This window comes from Canis lupus, chromosome 3 (genome assembly GCF_011100685.1).
Source record: "Canis lupus familiaris isolate Mischka breed German Shepherd chromosome 3, alternate assembly UU_Cfam_GSD_1.0, whole genome shotgun sequence".
NCBI lineage: Eukaryota > Metazoa > Chordata > Mammalia > Carnivora > Canidae > Canis > Canis lupus.
In genome coordinates, this window is record NC_049224.1 from 17,183,253 (window position 1) to 17,202,893 (window position 19,641).

At 34.2% G+C, this 19,641-nt stretch overlaps 1 long non-coding RNA gene across 1 annotated transcript; it reads right to left on the reverse strand.

Annotated features, from left to right (window-relative positions):
* Positions 1-580: 580 nt before the first annotated feature.
* Positions 581-13,512, reverse strand: LOC119871123. The gene is made up of 3 exons (XR_005356716.1): positions 13,390-13,512; positions 10,650-10,685; positions 581-2,022 (listed from the first exon to the last, which is right to left on the reverse strand). It is a non-coding gene; the product is annotated as an uncharacterized LOC119871123 (long non-coding RNA).
* Positions 13,513-19,641: the final 6,129 nt, after the last annotated feature.

The window sequence follows — 19,641 nt, forward strand, 5'->3', positions numbered from 1 at the left end:
AATATTACAAACACAGTGGCTGTCAAACTAAAGTGTTTGTCAGAATCATCTGGAGGGCTTGTTAAAACACAATGGCCTCCAGTCCCAGAGTTTCTGATTCATGGGATATGGGATGCACCTTGACAATTTACATTTCTGATGAGTTCCCAGGTGATGCTGATACTGCTAGGTAGGTGACTACATTCTGAGAACCACCGATTTAGAACCTTCCAAAATTATTTTTATAGCCTTAGTATAACTTTAAAAGAAAATTACTTAAATTCAGATAAAACCACATAATTCCACTGAAATGTGAACTTTATATAAAGTAAATGGTGAGTCATGATCATAAATTGGTGCATTAGGAAGCATATCTAGGTATTTTTTATTTATTTATTTATTTATTATTTATGATAGTCACAGAGAGAGAGAGAGAGAGGCAGAGACATAGGCAGAGGGAGAAGCAGGCTCCATGCACCGGGAGCCCGATGTGGGATTCGATCCTGGGTCTCCAGGATCGCGCCCTGGGCCAAAGGCAGGCGCCAAACCGCTGCGCCACCCAGGGATCCCATATCTAGGTATTTTTAAGTACAGCTGAATAGCTATAATTTGAAATATGTTTTCTCCCTTTTTTAGCCATTTCTCATGAAGCATTTTTTAAAGCAATGTTACGCTGAAGAAGAAAGAAAGATCATTATTAATTAAGAGAGAAATCCCTAAGAATAATTATTGGAAGATAGCTAATGATTCATTTTTTGACATACATAACTTACTATGGGAGGAGAGTAAAATCGCATTCTTCATTCAGTCACTAAAGATGGTCTACTCTGCTTAAAGCCCACACTGAGCACTGCTGGTCTGCTTAATGAGCAGATGAAAAATTCATCCCACCTATAAGCTTCCACTCTGAAAGGGAAGGTATGATCAGTTGACAAAAAGCTGTAATGGTAAGTCCAAAAGGAAGTAGAGATGAATTTTCTTCAAGTCAAACAAAAAGTCAGAAAAAAATATAGTCGATTTGGATCTGTGTTTTGAGATAAATGAAGATGGAAGGAAAGAGAAGTTCAGATGGAGGGATCACCAAGGCAGCTGCACAGAAGAAAAAACTCATGGAGGAAAATACCACACAGAAGAAAGTGTTAGTTTATTGAAAAAAATCCTGTTTGACTTTAAAATAGAATTTCATAGGCCTGTTAGAGAAAATTGCTTTCAGTCTACCTCAAGTCAATTTGAGCAACTCTAAACACAGCAGCTACATGCAGAAAACCTGATTAGCTTTGTCTCTTAACATCTGTATTTTAATCATTGTAAATAAGTTTGATTTGTATTTACATGAAGATGGAGTGAATGTATGAGTTACTAACCTTCAGCTTCAATAGTCTGAGGAATAAGGTATGTACTAGGTTAGCATAGAATGATTTGTATAAAGTTATTAGAGGAAAATATTATTTCATTTGATCTAAAGTATTTATAAATTATAATTATGATTTTATAATCTATAATAATGAGAAAAGTCTGAATTAATGAGTGGATATGAGAACAGTGAGAACTCTGTTCCATTATTTATATCTAATCAACTTTTATTGATTACTTTGATTACAAGCACTTGAACTCTTCTTTAAAATGGGCCAATTCTCAGTTTATTATGCCATTTTGATAGACATTGAGAAAGGTACATGTTATTGCTCTGAATTTATGCTGTGGCATTGGGATTATCATAAAGACCACTATCAGGTTAAAATCAAAGAATTTTCATTTCATTTTCCAAGTCTGGATAGTGTCATGGGTCCCCATTAAACTGCAAGAACTTATTTTCCACCAGTAAAAAAACAACAACAATAAAACCTGGAACACATTATTATTACAAATAACACTCTAAACAGAGATTTCTTTAAAATGCATAAAATTAACATGGGAAAGGAATTTGCATACATAAAATAGATTGACTCCAGAGGAGTAAAAATATGTGACAACACAAGTACACAAATATCAAAATACCCAAAAGTATAGGTGTTAACTCTGCTTCTTCATTCCTTGGCAAACCTGTATGGGAGGAAATGAGTAAAATTACCATATAGAGTGATTACTATTTATATAATTACATATAGTTAAAACAGCTCAATAAATAATTTTGAATCCTACCATCCTACTATATTACAGCATTTTCATGAGGGTGGTCGCAAGGATCCCCTCAACTATCCTTGAGAGTAGTCTCAAGGATTTTAAATACATACGCACACATACACATCTGTATCCTGTGCTCTGTGCTCATATCTGTCTTCTTTTCTCCCCCATTTTACAGCCAAAGATGACATTTTTAGTTTCCTATTGCTTCTAGCAACTAAACACAACACTAACATTTTATCTTAAAGTTCTATAGGTTCCAAGTCCAAAATAGCTTTCATCTTGACTAAAATTCAGGTGTTGGCTGGACTTTCTTCTTCTGGAAGCTCTTGGGATTCGTTTTTCTAGAGCTTTCCCAGATTCCTTAACCAGCCATCTCATTCTTCAGCAAAACCAGCAAGTCATGCTTTTGCCTTCTCCTCCCAACATCACATCTCTTTGGGACTCTCCTGAGTTGCTTTCCTCCTGATAAAGACCCAGTGATTACACAAGACAAATTCAGACAATTCAGGATTATCTTCCCCTCCCAAGATTCTTTTTTTCCCTTACTTTTTGACCTCCTTGATCCATTTCTTCCACTTCTTAAATTAAGATTTGTAACTTATCCCCATTTGCAATGCAAGCAACATTCACAGGTGTTCAAGATTAGGATGTACCCATCTTTAGGGATCACTGTTACACCTACTAGAGGTAACATAGTGCTTTACGTTTTCTCAATTTCCTCAACTCCTCCTGATGTAGTCCTTAAACTACTGCAATTACACTTTTGCCTGAACCACTGGTCTGATACTGTCCTTATCAAGATCACGAGGATATCTTGCTGTTGAATGTTCAAGGCCTGTCCTTAACTTCTTTGGCTACTGTCTTTAGCTTTTATTGGTACATTCCTCTTCAAACTCTTTCCCTCAGCTTTCATGTTGCTCTCTTCTTTCCTCCAAACTGCTCTTCATTGCTCTTCCAGAATTTCTTTCACAAACTCCTCTTCCTCTCTTCTTGCAGTGCTGGCTGTGGTCCTTTAGTTTGTCCTAACTCTCTCTGTTTTCTTTGAGTCCTATAATCTCACCTGTGACTAAATCTTCTATATGGATCAGTCCCTAATCTCTGTCATTTAGATCATTCTCCTGAACTCTGTGGTCCAGCTACTTGTCTATTTGTAGGACCAAACAAAACTAACATGCTCAAATGTAGATAATTATTTATGGGAAACAATCCCTACACCTCTCTTTCTTTCATTCTCTATTTATTTCTACTAATGACAATATACTTTTCCTGGTCGCCAATCCAGAAAATGGGAAATCATTCTTGATAACAAATCTTTCTTCTTTTAAACCTCATGTATAATCCTGCCACATAATTACTGAGTTCTTTGCTTTAATTTTTAAATATTTATTGACTCTAATTCATCTTCAGCATTCTGAGTCACTGCCTTACCCCAGGTCATAGTCATTCTTGTAAATTCCACATTCTCCTAACTAGTTCTTTCTCTCTGACGTGTGTAAGCCCATCCTCCACACTACCACCAAAACAATCTCATACGTAGATAAGACAAAGTCACACTGTAAAAGTATTAATTCTCTCTTTCCATTTCCTATCATCCAGTTTCTTGGGTCCATGGAACTATTTGCTTTTCTGTGCCTCCTTGTTAATCTACTTTCAGTGCTTCTCTCTGATTACCTTGCTCTTCATTCTGCTTTTAGGAATGCTTTGAAGTTAAATGAGATAACATTAGAAAAGTTCACAGCATGATTTCTAGAATAGGGGAAAATAAACATTCAATAAATAAATATTAATTCCCTCTTGTCTCTTTCCCCTTCCTCCTTCCTTTCCTAGAACTCTGCTTATAATCCTTCTGATCACTGAATATTAGAGGTTCAACCAGTTAAATTTTGATCTAGTGGCCATTGGCCATCCAGAAGTCAGGGAAAAATTCTATACATTTCTCCTCCTTCAGATTTTATGAACAACATTTATTATTCCTAAGGATGGAATGCCAATGGAACATTCCACCAACTCCTCAAGAATTAAAATCCCAAACTATCAAGCTAATAAACAAGCTAATAAGCCAATTTTTCAGCCTCCTCAGTTTAATTAAACGTTTTATTCTCTTTTAATTTCAGTCAGATGATCTATATTAGGACCACCGATATACCATGTAGCAATACCATACAAACATGATTATTATATATACACATGAAAAGGAAATTTCCACTCATAGAAGTTTTCCAGTGTTTTATATTTAAGAGTTTCTGCCACTTTTAAAATACAGCATTTTACTCCTTTCTATCTAACCTGTACTTTGAGAACTCCAAAGTCCACCAATTAAACTTCTACATCATCTTACTTCCAATCGTTTCCCATCACCTCCACCATCTCCATCCTAGTCTACTTGCAGCCTACAAACTTTCTGCAACCTAGCAACCAGAATTATCCTTTTATAATATAATGCAGACTTCATCATTCCTCTGCTTCCTAACACCCTCCGGACAAAAGCCATGGTTTTTGCACAAGGCTTCCACGGCTGACAGGACTCCCCCTCTGGTTACTTCTACTCCTTCTACTGATGTTCCTGCTCTCCTTGCTACAGCCCCTCTGGTCACCTGCCTCAAACATGCAGGCACATCCTCCTAGGTGAGTGCATTTATCCACTCTTCTGCAGAAGGATGGTTTCCTCTCCTCCATCGGGGCTGTTCCAGTGTCACTTTGTCATCCCATCCTTCTCAGACCATCCTATTAAAATCTGAAATGCCATATTTTCTTTCCTGCTTCATCCTTCTCCCTAGTCTGAACATTTTTAATTTTTTAAATATGTCTACTTCCTTCTTATTATAGTGTGAAGGCTCTGAGGACAGGGGATTGTCATTTTTGCTCACTGCACCCCAAAAAGTGCCTGATACATAGTAGATGCTTAGTAAGTGTTGACAGAAATAAAAGTTTCTGTAAGATTCTTTGGAAACCATCAGACCTTCACTTTCACTTGACATCAACTTTTTTCAATTTATTTTTGTAACTTTGGTAGGCATGGACAGTTTATCAGGATGGCACAGATAAATCTAATGGGAAAGAAATCAACTTCACACCTCATATTTTTGCCCAGAGCTCTTCTTCAATGACATTGTACTAATAGTATAATCTGGGGATTCGGGGCCAGAGTTTAAAAATAAAGTTAGGAGGCATAAGGTATGGGCAGCCCTGGTGGCTCAGAGGTTTAGTGCTGCCTTCAGTCCAGGGCAGGATCCTGGGGACCCAGGATTGAGTCCCAGATCAGGCTCCCTGCATGGAGCCTGCTTCTCCCTCTGCTTGCGTCTCTGCCTCTCTCTCTCTCTCTCTGTCTCTGTCTCTGTCTCTGTCTCTCATGAATAAATAAATAAAATCTTTAAAAAAAAAAAAAAGAAAAGAAAGCATAAGGTCAGTTCTGTAGATATATCTGGGTACTTCTGGGACAAAGGCCCCCAACAGAAAGGATATTTTATGCTTTTGTTCAAACAAGGATAAACAAGGATTTTTCAGAAATCTTGATGGTATATGAATTACAATATTTTGAGCCAATAAAGTAGTAAAAACTTGCTACAGGGACTTTCCATAAGGGAAGATAATCATGTTATAGGTCTTAAGACATTTAACACCTAATGTTACATCTGCATACAAAGAAAAAGTAAACTTCTTCATGAATCTTTATAACGCAAAATATTTAAATGTTTTTGCATACATTTTTCTCTGTACGAAACTATTTTTGAATTATAGAAGGGATTTTTTTCATGGGTACTATATAAAATATTTCTCTACTATAAGTAATAGTCAACTTCTATGTAATATCCCCTGCAGTACTCTTTCTATATGTCCTTTGAGGATGTCACTCAAATATATTATGTAGGTTATATTAAGAGTCGGCCAATCATAATTACTCATGTGTGCCTTTCTTTCACAATTTAGTGGCACAGATTTTTGTTTCCTACATAAAACCAAAGTATTATTACAGGTAAACTAATATCTGAACAAAATGAAACTTCCATCCTTGAAGGTATGTTAATTGGCAAAATTTAATTCAACAATTAATATCAAAATTTTTTTTTAGTTTATTAAGAGCCAGATTCAAAGGAGTTTGAGACCAAAAAAAAAAGGGAGGGGGGACCCTAATAATGACTAAAGTGGCTTTTATAGGTCACTTAACAGACTATAGAAATTTTCAATCCTTCCCCGATCTTCTAAGAAAAACAAAATTAATTAATTCTCTCTAGGCAGTCAGGAATCTATATAATTTCTTAAGTATGTAAGCAATACAACTCACATTCACTGGCTCTACTTCTGTCTTAGATTTTTGTTTTGTTTTGGTTTTGTTTTGTTTTCCTAGAACTATATGTAGTGTACTAACCTAATCACATGGACATAATAGTATTCTTCTGTAAAATTACAAGACTTCTTCTGTAAAATGTAAGGCTTCTCATGAGGATACACTCACCTAGATATTTGACTCTAATAGCTATCTGTAGAAGATTTTTATGCCATCTTCTACAAAATTACCCAAATATGTCCTAAAATGTTTACTGAATTCAAACTCCAGTTGCTGAAAAATCTAGAATTAAGTATCTTTATGGAAAAGATTGTGAAAAAGTAAATATATAATACCATGGTATTTAATGGGATTCTGAAAGAAGGTGGCTGAGCTGAGCTCAACACAGCCAAATCATCAGCTTCTATGCCATAAAATATGAAGAAAAAAATTTAACTCTACCATCATTCCCTATCCACATTCCTTCTCTAGCTGCTACAGTATATGGGGGAAATAGCAGAAGCTGATAGAATCTAGTGCCCTTATGAAGCTGGAGACCTCCAAACTGTCTCTCTATATCCTGCTTATGTAGCAACATTCTCGAGTTACAACATGGTACGAGTAAAAGATGCAGAAATTCCTCAGCCCTTGCCCATTACATATCTTTATACCTTAACCAACTCAAAACCACAATTCCAGCCCTGTTTGTCAACCTATTATTTTTATCCCTACAAATCCATAATGCTATGATTACAAAGGGTGAGAAATCAAAATGTATTAAGTAGTTTTTGTTCTCAAAGAAGTTAGAATTGAAACAGTGACATAAAAATACAACTATTATATGGGGTCTTGGTTCCAATAGCAAACAAAAAGCAAACTCAGAGCACAAGCACGTGAGTCTAATATAGAGTGATTTACAAAATATGGGGAGAAGGTAGGAAAGTCACAAGGTTAGTGTAGTAACAAGGGGCTACAGAAATATCAAAGCATCTTTACCACTCCCACCTCTAGCCCAAAAGGGCAGTGGGAGCTGTTACCAGAACCAGGTGACCCAGAGAGAGGTTAGTGTGGCATGGCCAACTTGTGATGAAGATAAACAGCCTCAGACAAACCCACAGGGAGGCATTTTAGAGCCATAAACACCTAACCACAATGCATCCCTTTCCTCCCATCCCTGATGAACTTTACGTGGCAAATCCAACAGGAGCCAGAGGTCAAAGAACCCTGTTAATATTATTTAGTCAGAATCACTTCCTGGGGTACAGAGAAAGGTACAGAAGAATGGAAAGAGGGTCTGGAGGAGTAATGAAGATATCCAACACACATTTAAAAACCATATACCACTGCCCTAAATTCTAAACACAGAGAAGTCAGGAACAGAGACCCTTGGAATAGCTGCATTCTTATTTAATTCCAAATTTTTAAAAGTTCAAAAAAAGTGCCTCAAATAAACTATTACTCATAATAATTTGTCATATGATATTAATCATAGTATATTCTTTGCATATTCTTTATTCTTTGGTCTTTCTTGGCTTTATTACAAACTACACGAGTTTCTGAAAATGTAGAATAAAAAAAAAAACTTGTGTAAAAATTTAGTTTAGGTTCTCCAAACAAAATACAATCAGAAAAACATTGCTCTGAGACAGTGTCCACTCCCTAAAACAAGAAGGATTTGATCAGATGAACCTAGCTTTTTGAAAAAAAACTTTGAATACACTGAATGCCTCAGAACTTCAGTAAAGAATAAATAAGAAAAGAGAAGGAAACTCTTTGAACAGCAGACAGTGAATATGAAGAATTGCACAGACCTAAAACAGATAATAATAATTAGTATTTATTAAGAACTTTTTAGAAGCCAAGAATATCCTGCTAGGCACATTTAACATGTGGTCTCACATATGCAACATTCCTAAAAAATAGAGGACTATTAGTCCCATTTTACAGATAAGGAAATTACTTTCAAGATTTTAAGTGGTTGTTCACCCTAGCAAATCATGGAGGCAGGACTAAAACTCAGCTTTCTGATAGCCCAAAATCCTTCTTACTTAAAAACAATATTAATGTAAAGGGTACATTAATGTACCCTTTAATGAAGAAAATTTAGATCTGTCAGACTCAGGGAAGACAATACAATATCCCTATGTAAAATGTATCTAAATTATAAATATTTGGTATTTTAAAAATTATAAAGTTGTAAGATCAGATTTTTATGGTTCTCCTACTTTATTGAGATCTGTACATAGTCATACTAATTATGTCACTACTCAGAATAAAGGTACAGATAATTTGTCTGTAAAACTATCTTCTTTTTCCATTTCCCAACAAAGACTTAACTTTGTTGATTCATTGGTAGCAACTTCATGCTAATAGCAGCTAGGTAGGACAGCAGGCAAAATAGATTGATTCTTTAAAAAAAACAGGGTCAGGGCAGCCTGGGTGGCTCAGCGGTTTAGTGCTGCCTTCAGCCCAGGGCCTGATCCTGGAGACCCGGGATCGAGTCCCATGTCAGGCTCCTTCCATGGAGCCTGCTTCTCCCTTTGCCTGTGTCTCTGCCTCTGTCTCTCTCTCTCTCTCTGTCTCTCTCTTTTTCTGTCTCTCATGAATAAATAAATAAAATCTTTTTAAAAAAAACAGGATCACATTCATAAAAGCATGGATGATGCAGTATAGAAAAATAAAAACAAAAATAGATATAATGTGAATATTTATGAAATTTTTTAACTTTTATAACTTACATATGGTATCATCAACTATTTGAAGCAACTTTCCTTGTGAATATTATATACCCATAGACCTAATACATTGACAAATGGCTATACCAAAACATAGAAGACTAAAAAAATCTAAAATTATTTTGGAGATTGGGAAAAAAAAGAGTATTTTACTTAAAACAGTACATGACTTATTTTTGTGATTTGCATCTTTAATTATCTTTAACATTTTATGTATCAAAACATGACATGCTACAATCCATCAACTTATAAAATACAGCACTGTAAATCATGATGTAATGGAACATTTGCCATGGCTCACTGCTTTCAATAATGATGTAATATAAATTTATATGAAAGAATGTTTAATACATATACTTTTAAAACTCAGCTCTCTTCTTCTTCAAGAATGAAAGCACTCTAAACATTAAGGATTCTTCTTCTTCTTCTTCTTCTTTTTTTTTTTTTTATAAAACACCAGTATAATATTCTAAAGAGGAAAACTTCTAGGATAAAATGATAATTTCATCATTAGACTTTGGAAGATTTCAATCTTATGCCCTTCATACATCTTAATTTTCCACATATAATAATAAAAACCTTTATGATCTATGGATAATTGGACTGGATACATATAATCAACCTTCAATTATCATTTCAGAGGCAAGAAAGAAATCACACAGACAAATGAAATGCTCAGATAAAACAAGAATCAGAGAATCATGGAATTTAATGCTGAAGAGACCTGAAAGTGAGCTACTCCAATCCCTTTATTTTATAGATGAATAAACTGAGCTTGGTGAAATGCAGGGATTTTCAAAAGATCACATAGTCAAGTTATTTGCAGTTCCAGGACCAGTGGGTCTTCTGGCTCAGGCTCTTCCCACCATCCTACACTATCTTTTGACAACACTGTCTTTTGAGGTCTTTTCATGGGAAGTGGAATCAGTGACTTACAGAGATCTAGGAACGCTCCATGACAATCTTCCAACTCTGCCTGCCACATTCCTTTAAACTCTTACCTAACCATTGAAAATGTTGCTCAAAAGCAATCACTGGTTGTTGTTGTTTTTGTTTTAAGACTTAAAGGATGCTCAGAATATCATTTGTCAACTGGCTAATGAAAGCAATTAATATCATTGAGTTTAATGTCCTTCTGCCCATGTATTTTGATGGGCACACTAGAAAAGCAGAAAAGCCAAAGAAAAAATGTACTTAAGCAAGTGTCCTTAAATAGAAAACTCCAAAGAAATGAAAGGGAACTCATTCATTCATTTATTTAATAACTTTTTGTTAGGGATTTAAATATTGTGATTTCCAAACTTTTTTTCTGATAAAATTCTCTATCACCAGTCCTCAGGATCCTAACACAACTGTCAGGCTAACCTCAGGAAACTGCATCCTTAATTTTGATTCTTATGACTAGACAAATGACAGGAAACTTTGTACCACATGAAAACAATCAGTGCCCCTGTAGGAACAGAATGATTAATAAGAAAGAACACTGGCTTCATGGAGTTTATAGTTTAGAGGTATAGATAAAGACATAAACAAATGATACTCACATAATGAGCCCACATTCGATGAGAGAAGAAAACTTCCTAGGATATAACATATGAACAATAAATGACATTTTTATAGAGAGAACTCTGCAGGCGAAGGGAATGAATGGCATGTGCACAGTTAGGCAAGAGACATATAGATAGATAAAAGGAAAAAGAGGAAGGAAAAATATAGAGGCAGTTTGTGAATAAGTAAAGAGAGAGGCTTAGCTACACTTAAAATTCATGAAGAAGAGGAGGTGGAAAATAGGCAGGAATGGTATCTTAAGATCAAGTTACTAAGGATAGAAAGATCCAGATTCAGCAATCTCTGAATGTCCTTGACTATGGGGGGCAATTTGGTCACAGTCAAAGGCTAGGATCTTCGATCTGAAAAGCAGTTTCTATAACTAATTGGAGTATGATAAAGCTACAAAATAGGGAAATCATTTGGAATTGGATGGCAAGACCAAATTAAACCTTCAGAATATTTATAAGAATATGAATCTACGTTTTGTACTTTCAAACAAATTTTCAGAGCTATCATAAAAGATTGAAAGCTGCCTCAGGTTTGCCCACTTAATCCTTTTGCAATCTTCTCTGTTAGGGTCTTCCAAAGCTAGTGGAAATCTATCTAATGTTTGGGGACCAATTTCAATGTTTAATAGTTCTCATTGTCAGAAAATATGATCGATACCTAATCAAAATCTCCCCCCACACTTGTTGTTGTTCAAACCTTTCTGTTCAATAGTCATTAGGTAGAGGTAGTGTCAACTACTGTTGATTTAGTGGTTTTCACAAAAGCATTAAGATATGCTTTCTCTCCTTCTCTAAAATTACTAGTTCAATTACATTAACTTTTCCTTAGAGGTCATATTTTCAACTATCTCCTTAGCTTGTAATTATAGCTTTGGCTTTTCTGCGAGTACCGATCATATTTGGCCATAAGGCCTAGTTGGCGTTGTCTGTGTCTTTAATATGTTAGCTTTTTTTCTTTTTTATGCATATCAGACACTCTCTTCATAAAGCAAGTATATTTTTAAGCATTTAAAAAATAGTTAATGTAAAACAAAAGAGAAATATTTTTCTATATTCTGTTATATTTTAGAAAGATATTGTTTATACTCCATTAAAATGAATAAAATGTCTCTACATTTATAATTTATATTACCAAAAATGATGGAGAAAGTAATTGGATTTAGAAAGGCTTCTTTGAGCATAAAATGAAAAGTGTAAACCATTTGCCTATAGAAATTTTGTGAAGCAAAATGTTTTAGACCAGTTTTAAACTTAAAGCAAATGGAAAAATGTATGTAGCATATCCATCTATATAAATTATGTTACTCCTAACTCTAACAGCTATATTACTTCTAAATAAGAAAGTGCCAAGTTACAAAAAGGGGGTACCAAATTAAAAGGGCAAATACAAAAACTTGAGAATACAAAATTTTTAAAAGGAAAAAATTAAAGCAACTTTAGAATCGATTCTATTTGTCAGTATGAACACATGCACACACACCTGTGGAGTGATAATGTTTAGAATGGATGAGAATGCAGTAAAAGAAGTTATATATAAAATAGAATAATTTTCCTTGCAGCAAATGAGTAATATCAAACAGAATTTCTAGTGTATTCCCTTTTATTCTTTTCCAAGAATTGGTTCTTCAAAAATATTCACATAAACATGTAAAAATGTGTCTACAAGGATTACTACAATTTTGTCTTCAGTGATAAAATATTGGAAACGATTTACATGTATGCTAATCAAATAATGTATGATTCATCCACATGTTGGAATATTATGCAACTATTAAAAAGTGAGGCAAAACTATATCAAATGAAATAGAAGAGATTCACAATATGTTAATAAATGAAACAAGCAATTTTACATATATTTACACACACATACATAGTATGGTATTCTATTGTATTTTGGACATAATGTTCTTGTGTGTGTGTGTGTGTGTGTGTGTGTGTGTATCATATACATTGTATGTACATACACCAAGCGGGGTGTATATAAAATGCTACTGGAAGCTATTTCTGAGAAATGACATCATGAGAATACAATATTTTTAACTTTACTCTTTTCTGTAATCTTTAAGTAGTTTGTAATAAATTTATATCGCTTTGTAAAAAAGAATTAATTATAAAATATTTTCAGAGTAATATTCATATAGACCCATTTTAAAAAATCAGTGTAGGCAAAGAAATTTTATCATATCCTTCACATCTAAACTGGTGAAACTTGGGACGCCTGAGTGGCTCAGTGGCTGAGAGTTTGCCTTCAGCTAAGGGTGTGATCCCAGGGTCCTACATCGGGCTCCCTACATGGAGCCTGCTTCTACCTCTGCCAATGTCTCTGCCTCTCTCTCTCTCTCTCTCTCTGTGTTTCTCATGAATGAATAAATTAAAAATCTTAAAAAAATAAACTGGTGAAAGTTTGTACTCAGTGAAAATTGAAATACTTTATTAAAAGCAGATTAACTAACATAATTAAGTATCTGGGGGTTTTGCTGATGTTCTTATAAGTTAAATTCCTATTATATAAACAAGCTCTATGTGTTTGAAAGAGTTGCATAAATAAAAACTGTAGATTGCATGGACTCATCTGGGAATCAATGCAGATATGGGGGAAGAAGTGATGATGTCATTACAAATGGAAGACACACAATTTTCCCAATATGACAGTTTCAATGGTAGCATGCATCTTTGATCATAGCAAAAGTACAAGCCATCTCATTGGCTTGTACTTAGAACTCACCATCTTTCAAAGTTTGGGCTTTTTCTTCTTGCAGAAGGTAAGCCAAACAGCAAAGAACCTATTTGTACAACAAATTCTGATCAACAAAAACTAATCTGTAAATTAAAAGTGATATAATATTTTAAGTTAAATGGCCAGGTATTGTTAGAGATTGTGATAGTCAAGTAGGGAGGCTAGCACAGTAGAACTTAAACTATATATACAATCTTTAAAAAAAGGAAATTTCAAAAAGTTCACATAAAAGACTTAATTTAATAAAAGAAAATATGGCTTAATAAGAGTGATGAACGAATCATAAGATTATCACAATCCAAAAATATACTGTTTTAACAGAAAAGGGAAGCATCTAAAAATTAAAGATAACTTTTACAAAAAGAGAATAAGTTAAAAAGAAAAGCAAATACAGCTGAAGTGGCTTAGAAGCCCATCTTTCACACACCCACCCACCCTCATAAAAGAGAAAAAAGAAAGATACTTAAAGAACAAATATGTAAAAAATGATTGGTTCTGTAATAAACACATGAGACATAAGAAAGACCAGAAGAAAGCCTTTCAAAAAAAATGTTAAGATCCACAAAAAGGGACATGTTACATACAAATATATATATATATATATATATATATATATATATATATATATATATATATAATATATATATAAGTAAATGTTGGAGCAAATATTCTGAGGGATGAATGACCAGCTATGCCTATTAAATGTTCATCTTCTTGGACAAGTGATATGACTATCATTATTATTTTTACATTATATAGCACTTTGTATTTTAGTTGAAACATTTCACATACATTTTTTCATACGTATTGCACTGTCTCCTAGGACATTTGTATTGACACTCTGTCATTCTAATTTTATAGAGAAAAAAGCAGAGACTCGGTGGTGTGACATATGACACGGCACACAGTAGGAAGGTGGCATTCTAACACCACATCAGCCTAAGTAGACTATTTAGACTATTATGTACTCTATCATCCTACTTTTTCAGGAAATTAAAAGTCCATATTATATGTAGCACATTTCAGGGAAGAAAGTAATTAGATTGATTTGGGTAATACGGAGTTTGAGGAGAGTGTAGGACTTCCAGGAGAGGCTCTCCAGTTGGCAGCTGGAGATATTAGTTTGTATTCAGAAGGGAGACCAGTGTAGAGGCTGCATTTATAATATAACAAAATCTAAGTATGGAGAAGATCATCCTGCTCCGTGAAGTCAGAAGAATATTTGAAGAATGGATAGAGTGAGAAAAAGAGGTCGGGTCATAGTAAAGGTGAAGGGAAGAGAGGATTTACTTCTAGAAGAGAGTTGTCAGAAACTGAGAAGTGAAATGGGCAGTGACAGAACAGGCAGATTGTTCATTAAGTTTACCAGAGAATCATGGGAGAGGTTGGTCTCCAGCGGGGAAATGGAAAAACCAGAAGAGAATTGAGCATGTTTTTAATGCTGATATGATGAGGGAAATGGAGAGTAAAGGATAAAGATGTAATTAGACTAGGCAGTAATAGATGAGATGTCCTTATAAACAGGTATAACCAGAGCACTGAAGGAGGTATTTGGTCTAGGAATGGCGTCTTGTTCTTGCTTCCTGTTGGGAATGGGAGTGGATTTGGTGGCAAGATGTGTTTTTATCTCCTTCACTTTCTCAGTAAAGCAGGAATTATAACCATTTGCTCAGTGTATATAATGATGTGGTTAACTAAAAATTTGAAAAAGAAGGTTCAACATGCAAACAATTGAAAAAGAGAACCAACTGGAGAAAAAAGGATTACCAGGTAGCAAAGAGGATTCAGCTAAGGTTGGAACCATGGATTTGCAGAAATTATACTGTGTGATTTTTTTCTATCAGCATTCAGCAGCCCAGACATAGCAGAAGGAAAGATGGACAACTGGATTATATTAGAGCTTGAATTTTGAAAAACGAATAGAAAGAGAAGGAAGGAAATTGGCAAGAGAGTGATTGAAATGAAAGGCTGTAGTCTACATTGGATAGCAAAGCAAGTAAAGGCAGGAATGTTTCACTCTAGGAAGTAAGTAGGGAATTCAAGATATTAGAAATCTTCATTTTGCTGAAGTATAAAAGAAAATTTCTGTGTAACCAGAACACTGACAACTCTGGCTTGTAAATAATTTTAATCTCTAAAAGCAGTGTCTGGTATTAATACACAGCTTTGCAGAATAATCTTTGGATTTCATGACATCAGCCTTAAACTTCATGAGTCAAAACATATTTAGGCAAGAGAATAAGAAGATAAACCTAGACTGGAAGAAAATATTTATAGACACATCTGATAAAGAAGGGTTATTCAAAATATACAAAGAACTCTATAAAATCAACAATAAGAAAACAAATCACCCAATTAAAAAGTGGGCTGAAGGCCTTAACAGACCACTCACCAAAGAAAAAAAAAAACAGATGGTAAATAACCATATGAAAAGATGCTCCACATCATACGCCATCTGGAATACACAAAATAAAATGAGATACAACTATATACCTATTAGTGCGGCCAAACCCCAAACTCTGAAAACACTAAATGGTGGGGAGGATGTGGAGCCACAGGCTCATCAACATTGTTGATGAAAATGCAAAACGGTATAGCCATGTTGGAAGAGGATTTGGTAGTTTCTTACAGAACTGAACATATTCTTGCCAAATAATGAAGTAATCCATTTGTTGGTATTTATCCAAAGTAGTTCAAAATTTAGGTCCATACAAAAACCTACACACACATGTTTATCAAAGCTTTATTCATAATACCTGGAAGCAACCAAGATGTCCTTCAATAGTTAAACTGGTAAATAAACTCTGGTACAATCAGATAATGAAATAAAAAAGAAATGAGCTAGTAAACCTTGGGGGAAAACTGAAAGGCATATTATTAAGTGAAAGATGCCAAATTGAAAAGTTAACATACTATGCAATTCCAACAATAAGGCATTCTGGAAAAGACAAAACAATGGAAAGATCGTCGGTTGGCACTGATGGGGAGGGATGAATTGGGGGAACCCAGAAGATTTTTAGGGCAGTGAAACTAGTCTGTCTTATATTATAATAATGGATACAAGTAATTATATATTTGCTCAAACCCATAGAATGCACAACACCAAGAGTGAACCCTAATGTAAACTCTAGACTTGGGATGATTATGACGTGTAATATAGGTTCACCAATCGTAAACAAATGTACCATACTGGTGGAAAATATCAATAATGGGAAGGCTATGTATGTGTGGGAGCAAAGAATACATGGGATATCCCTGTACTTTCACATTAATTTTTCTACGCATTAAAAAACCATGTAAAAACAAAACAAAACATATTCAGCATGCAGTTCCTACTATACAAATAAGGTACTCTTGGCTAAGTATTATATCATATTTGCCAAAAAGCCCACATCGATAATGATATATCCACCATAAATATGGCTCAAAAAAAAAAGTTTAAAATCTCTTCTTGGCTTAACACAACAGTAGTTCTCAAAATGTCTCAGACCAGCAGAATCAACAAACCTTTGAGATTTGTTAAAAATATAAATTCTTAAATATTTAATTCTTTGCCACCCACCCTGCTACTGAATCAGAAACTATAGAGGTAAAGCCCAGTGAAGTGTTTTTTCACAAGCCCTCCAGATGGTTCTGATGCTCACTAATGTGTGAGAACTCTTGCAATATAGCAATCTCATTGGTATAAACTGGCCCAAAAAGTCAGCTGGATTTCTCTCTAATAACTGTGAACTAGTCTCAGGCCAATTTCTTACTATCAAAGATGGATTGATGAGACATGAAAAATATGCAGTGACTAGGAAGCTAAAAACAAAAACAAGAAGAGGCACCATAGTTTTCTGGAAAAAAAAAACAAACAAACAAAAACAAAACACACACACACACACACACACACACACACACACACCACTTCAAATTTTGATAGAACACTCTGGGCTTATGTATCTACCAGCACAGGTGACTTTAGTTTCTTGGATATTGGCTGTTAGACCTATTGCCATCCCTAAAGGAAAGAAACCAAGGGCTTTTATAGATAGTAGTAATAGATAATTTTAATAACATACAGCAAATTCCCAGGATTTGGGGATGGAAATTTCCTGGGTGCTGCATTCTGTCTCCAAAGTGAACGTTGTAATGAAATCCTGAGGATGTTATTCATTATACTTTAACAGCTTGGGCAGTATTAAGGAAAAATAAGGAGAAAGAAGAGAAAGAGATGGGGGACAGAGGAGAGAAGGGAATGTGGAAAAGAGAGGCCATGATGCCTACAGGAGAAAATAATTGATTGGTACAGAGATTAAGTTTCTTGAAACATGGGAACAAGGGCTAAACTTTGGTCCCAGGGCACAGATTCTCTATGAAGATAAGTAGCCATTGAAGGAAAACTCAGCAGTATTTCTGTGATAAACAATATTTGATTTCTTGTTGATTATGTCTTCTGTTTTTTTTTTTTTCCTTTGGCAACTATAGCTGAAGGTGGTAGGACAAAACTAAACATCAACATAAAACAAGTTTCTAGTTTTTCCTGAAGTTGGTTCCTTGGAACTGAAAGGATTCAATTAATAAGCATTGATCATCCATGATAAATCTCTTTCAGTAAATAACTCACCATATCATACTGACTAGCAACTAAATCAAAATTAATTAACCAATTAATGGGGACAGGGGAGGGATCAAGATAAGCAACTGTTTAAAGTTACTTATGACTTAGCAATATTTCCATTAAAACATTTAATTTACAAGAGAATGCAGTAAAATTTTCACTAATGTTTAAACTTTCAGTCGTAGGAGTGTTTTTTTTATTGCAATTTCTCAAATTAATTGCTATGAGGTTAAAAAAAATCCAGTAAATTATTTATAATCAAATTTAGAATGCCATTCTTGAGACATGGTATAATTCACGAACATACAGTAAATTCAAAAACAACTAATATTAGCACAAAATATTCAGAATTTAATTATATAATTGGTATATAAATTATTGTAAATTATGAATTACTGTGATGTCCTGTATACTGAAATGAGACTATTCTCACAGTCATCTATACTGTAAAGTATCTTAGATGCTAAGCCACTGCATTTGCATTTCGGTAACAAAGAACTTCATTTTCTTGAAACATGTTATGGCCTGGCCTCATTAATTCAGAAAAAAGAAAATACAATTAAAGAAAGTCTTCAGAGGTTCTAAAGTCATCTGAATTTTGGAGTGGTTAATGACATGAGTGTTATTAGCTTAAATTAATCCTGTTACTAGGGTAGGTTATATAAAACTATTCATATTTTAATTTAGGAATTTTGCTGTATTTCCATTTGATCTCCGTGAGAGAAATGTGGGACCAAACATAGTATTATATATATAAGCTGTATGAAAATGAAATACACAGTTCAGTACTGCACTCTATATTTGCTAGAAAACTAAAAACATTTACTTTTTTCATGTTTAATTTCTATTCTTTTTTAGTTGAAAACAAAAGAGCTAGTTATTTAAAATGCCTATGTAGCTGTATCTATACTTGTAACATTCCTTCCTCATTTTCCTCATATGGAAACTTGCACTTAACTATTGAGCTTAAGTTTCTTTTCATTTCACGTGACATTTACAGATTTCAATTTTGAATTGAGTACATAGGCTGTATGTTTAACATATACTACCATACAAGTATCTCACTTTAGGAACAATGTCATTTATTATAGGATGACCTTAAACCTGCCATTCTTACTGGATGTTATAATACATTTTGTAATAGTATATGTGATTTGGGGACTTATAAATATAGAGACTTTATCTCCAGAATGCAAAGTATTTCAACTCACACACAGCTATAAAATGATAGCATATCAACACTTACACATGGACCACAAAGTTTTGTCACTGAGATACATGAAAGCATTCCTGTAACACACTTTCTAATTGTTTTCTTGAATGAAAAAAGAAGAACAATGCTACTTAACAATAATTTAGTATTAATATGGGTAAGTTAAACATAAAACTTCATTGTCATATTAATGGGTAAAGATTTTTTGAAATATGGTCAATTTATTGATTTCAGCATGTAAAACTGTTCCTGTTACTTAGGCAGCTTTCTTTTGTTACATCAAGAATGGTAATTTTATTGAGAAAGGCACAATAGAAGATGATTGATTGTCTGCTTTTGTCATGGAGATGAATTATTGCAGAATGCATACGTGAAAAAATAAAAGCATTGTTCTATAAATTGGCCCTTGATGCTTTGTTCATTT